The sequence below is a fragment of the Cryptotermes secundus genome, unplaced genomic scaffold (assembly GCF_002891405.2).
Source record: "Cryptotermes secundus unplaced genomic scaffold, Csec_1.0 scaffold70, whole genome shotgun sequence".
Classification (NCBI taxonomy): Eukaryota; Metazoa; Arthropoda; class Insecta; order Blattodea; family Kalotermitidae; genus Cryptotermes; species Cryptotermes secundus.
Window position 1 is genome coordinate 4234715 of NW_019734964.1, and position 5264 is coordinate 4239978.

Here is a 5264-nt window from a genome sequence, read left to right on the forward strand (position 1 = left end):
AACCATGAGATTTTATTGAAGAAACTTCAATTTTATGGAATACGAGGCAAATTTCTCGACCTGATCACATCCTATTTATCAGACAGAAAACAGAGAGTATTAATAGCCAGCACTGACCTTGATCATGCTGCTAGATCTAACTGGGATACTGTAAGATACGGAGTCCCACAAGGGTCCGTCCTTGGTCCGCTTCTTTTTCTTTTTTATATAAATGATCTCCCCACAATTTTCAACGATTCAGTTAAATCAGTATTGTATGCAGATGATACAAGCTTAGTCATTAGCAATTGGAATAATAGCCAGTATAGTAAAGATGTTAATACCTCTTTCACTTGTCTTAATGAGTGGTTTAATACAAACAGGTTGACCTTAAATTTTAATAAAACTAAACATGTTCAATTTGAGACAAAGCCTAGAACGAATAATGTAACTGCTATTCGATATTGTAATAATGGGATTTTAATGATATAAACATGAAATTTTGGGGGATTATTATAGAAAGATCGTGCACTTGGAAAGCTCATATAACTCTGCTTAGGCCTAAATTATGTAAGGCTTGTTATTCAATGAGGGTGATTAAACCCATCTTGCCCATTGAGACATTAAAAATGGTGTATTATTCCTACTTTCATTCACTATTGAGCTATGGAATTATTTTTTGGGGTAATTCACCCCTTAGTGTGCATATTTTGAGAATTCAAAAGAGTATAATTAGAGTCATGAGTGGGTTGAGACCTAGAGACCCTTGTAGAGAGGCATTTAGGGAATGGAGAATATTGCCGTTGCAGTCGCATTATATTTTCTCATTATTGATGTTTGTTGTGAATAATATGGGCTTGTATCATAAGTCAATGCAAATTCATGGCCTGAAAATGATGCATAATTTTGATCTCTATTGTCCTCAGGCAAATTTAACAATTTACCAGAAAGGGCCTTATTATTCTGGCATTAAACTTTTTAACCATCTTCCATTGAAGATTAAAGAATTGGTCTGTGATATTAAGCAATTTAGAGTGTCTTTACATGCCTTTTTAAATCGTAAATCTTATTATACTTTGGATGAATATTTTAACTAGGATTGTTATTGAGTGTTTATGTTATTTATTTATTTATTTATATTTAACTTATGATGTAATTATATTGTAAATGTGATGAAATTGTAGTACATATAAGGGTATTAAGTTAATATCATGTTAATATTGTTGTATATATATATTATCTAGCGACTACCTGCTACTTAGCAGGCCTGTTGTGAGACCGGTTCTGTATCCAAGGGCTTCGGCCATGTAAGGATGTCTTGGAGAGTGCAATAAATACAATACAATACAATACATGAAAAGGAGAACGTGCTGCTGGGGGCTTGTCATCCAGCATGCAAGGAATCAGATTCTTCAACTTTCCAAATGATCCAGCACGCTATGTCTGTTTTCATTCATGGTGTAATTACTTTATTATGTGTTTCTTAATCCAATTAATAAATTAAGTTTACTGTATGTGTGTTTTCAATGTATTCAACATAACCCAAAAATTTAGAACATGTACCAAGTTTGTAATGTTTACTGAAGCATTATTTCTAGGTTTCGAGTCTATTTGTTCTACTTTTACAGGTCTGTGGTATGGGCAGGAAAGGTTGGAATATCCTGCACAATTGATTCTGCTAGAAAGCTGAACAATACATATTTGTGCAGCAAACATTTCCTGGACAGTGATTTCACTGCAGCTGGAAAGGTATACCTGAACAGAGTGGCAGTTCCATGTGACTCAGATACTGCTTCACAGTCATGCCCACAATCTCCTGTCCCATCGCCCTCAGTTATAACTCCCACCCCTTACAGCAAAACAATGGTGCACTCCACTGTAACTCCTATTCCTATACATGCAGACGGTCCTTCCACTTCCTCTAAGATGTCTGAGTCCAACCACCACCAACATTAGCCAACACCTTTGCAGTGAAAGAAACCTCTCTTCTCCTAAGTTCTGTAAATATAAATGCTTCTGATGGAGAACTCTGACATATCAATTGTCAGAGTTCTTCCTCAAAGCCTAGGGCAAAGCATTCTCTGCTAAAAAAAAAACTTAATTTGGCTTCACTTTCAGAGTTGTTGCTGAGAGGAAGGAAATTATATGAACATATTCGGAATAAAGAGAGTGCACTCTGTAAACTAAAAGTAAAAAAAAAATATATATATATATATATATAAGGGAAAGAAGCTAAAAAGCTCTGTGATGTGGACAGTGATCCACTGATGCAGAGTCTTTCATCTTCTTTCAGTTTAGAGGCTACCAGATTTTTTGTACCAATGTTTCGAAACATTAGACAGAAGCCTAAGCGCAGGAGGTGGAATTTTGTTGAAAAAGTGTTGGCTCTGTCTCTCCTTAACAGAGAGCTGCAAGGGTAAGATGAAGTCATTACAGAGATGTCTGACAGCATCAAGGCTTTTAAAGTTACATACATTTCAGTTGTGGGAAGATCAATTAAAGGAGCATAACTTTATTCACTTTCTGCACCAGAAATCACTAGAAACTATATCCCTGATAGTGTTCAAGAATGTTGAGCATTTTTCTGCTGCAAGAGGAGCTAAAATGATTCCAGGAACCTCGAAATTATGGAACTGGGATTTATGTTGTTGCATACTTTTTCCTTTGCAGGTGAACATTGAGAAGGTTTGAGGATAATTTGCAAATGGAATTAATTTCCATTGCAGTACTAACCCGAACAGGACCGCAGGATTTATATTCATGTTTGCTGTAACAAAAATTTCCTATGTAAGATTAGTTGTGATCTTTGGCAGCAAATGCATGTAAGAGCAACAGTGATATTAAAAGTCGATCTGGATTGACAGATGGACACATGAAATCCGTTTTATCTCATCCAGGTTAAAAAACCTCAGCTTGCCAAAATGATATCAAGTCTCCAGTCAATGTAGATGGCGTAGTGTAATATTTATAATGTACAATAGAACATTGAAGCTCGTGATGCAAGGGTCGATCTAGGCCAGTGGTTCCCAACCTGTGGTCCGGGTCCGCGAGTAATTCAAAAGGGGTCCGCGGGATAGTTTATCATGTTTCTCACACCTGGGATATTTGCAATGTATATCTCTGGCTCTTGAGGCCCATGGTTGAAGTAAAATTTAACGGGACTGTTGGTACCATTACTTCTCCCCTTTGTAAAGCAGAGGTGAATAACAAATGATTTGTGTAGCTTTTTCCAAGGACATTTTCTTTTGGTCGGCCCATTGCACCTCAGAACAGTGTTTCAGGGTGGACTGCTGACCTTCTTACCTGCTGTCTGACCATTCTCCCCCTCCACCCCCACCAAATCCATCCCTCTTTGGTTGGGACTGAAGCTGGGACTATTGACCACGTTTCTTATTCATTTCAGTGGCAGAGCGAACAACCTGTGTGTCTTTAGTTTTTGTGCGGTGGATTTTTATAATATTATACAAGTGTTTTCTTCTCGGTTTAATATTCAGTTTTTCTGCTCTTGTTCAAATAATTGAGTTCACAACGAAACTTCTGATTTTCAATTTGTTTACAATCTTATTTAGATATGGATCGGTAGTTAAAGTGTGGATTGTTGATTAGGTGAGTGTTAAATTCATTATATTAGGCCTAATTGATATGTTCATGATCTTCCGAATAAGCTCCATTTGTAACAGTAGTTTATTGTCATAAATGACACATTTAGTGTTGTAAAATTGTAAGTTATTGTTTCACTTTTATTATATGTAAAATATAAAAAATTTTCATTTTGGGTTTTATGGGGCCCATGGTCAAGTAACATTCGGTACAGGGGATCCGTGGCATCAGAAAGGTTGGGAAACACTGGTCTAGGATGTTCCCTTACACATTCATTCTTAATATTTGCAGCATAAAATCTAATAATTTTTCCTTAATTTCTTGAAAGTGTAACCGCTAATGATAATTAGGCCCAATTATAATGTAGCAGGGTTTATAACAATGTAGTTTGTCTTGTTTGTCTTGTAACAAAGGAGATAGGGAAGCGGTAGCCTTCTTGCACTGAGGAGGTGCCGTAGGCCCATTCATGCTGTAAATGCTCATGTTGCTACATCCGCCCACTTCTGGAAATTTGTAGTTTTGAGCAAAGTGGTGTCGCTTTTGAAATGTCGATTTTATAACTTTTAAAAACATCTGCTATAAACTCACACTTTAGGTATTATAAATGAAGCTGCTATCAAAAGTACTATTGGGATATAAGGTCCAAAATCGCCCAGCACCAGCAGTTGATTGGAATATGTAAATTTTAGAACCCTCCTGTATTTTAAACTTAGCCAGTATAGAAGGATTAGATTATGTAACTTTTCTGGTCGCTGTTGCACCTCAGTGGGTCCTTGATTTAGAAACGTTCAGTTTTACAAAGGGCAGTGTCTAACCTTTATCGGGCACAGTCACAAACTCTCCATTTAAATTCTAAATTAGAATTACATAATCACTTAGACATGCAAGGCCCTGGGTAATGCTTGGTACCATTCGGTCCAGAACCTTTTTCTCTTCTCATCTGCTGTCCAAACACATAAAAATTAGAATATACAAAACTATAATTTTGCCTGTGGTTCTGTATGGGTGTGAAACTTGGTCTCTGATATTAAGGGAGGAACATAGATTGAGGGTGTTGAGAATATTTGGACGGAAAAGAGATTAAGTGAAAGGAGGAATGCATATAGGATATTGGTGGGGAAGGCCTAGGCGTAGGTGAGTGGAGTGTATTAAAACGGATCTTAGACAAATAGCCCGGCACAGTCTCTCCCCTCGAGCGCGTCTGCATTCAGTGCGCATGTCCCCCCCTTCCTAACTCTTTCTTCCGTACTTCTCAATGGCCAACATACTGAAACTCAATATAGGCCACAGACAACATGCATACCGGCTCACTAGCCTCCTGCCCTACACTATAAAATTAATTCTTCATAGGAGCGGTTTGCACAGCCCAATAAGGGCGATAATAAGAAACTAAGATGCTACATTTTTGACTGAACTTCGTTGCTTTCTATGAGGTTTTTGTCTCGAGTGGTCAGGTTTTACTCCACAGATGGCGCCATCCTTAGATACTACATGTCTTCACAAAATTGTTTCCATTTCAATGCATTGCTGCTCATGTACCTGCTTCTGTTAGCTAGGTTTGTAGCAAAAATTTCTACCTCCTTCTCTACCCTAGTTCCACTCATGTGCGTGTTTTATCACATTTTTACTTTCATATTTTCCTGTTAACTAGCGCTGAAACAGCTTGGCCTGAAGTGTTTAATTAA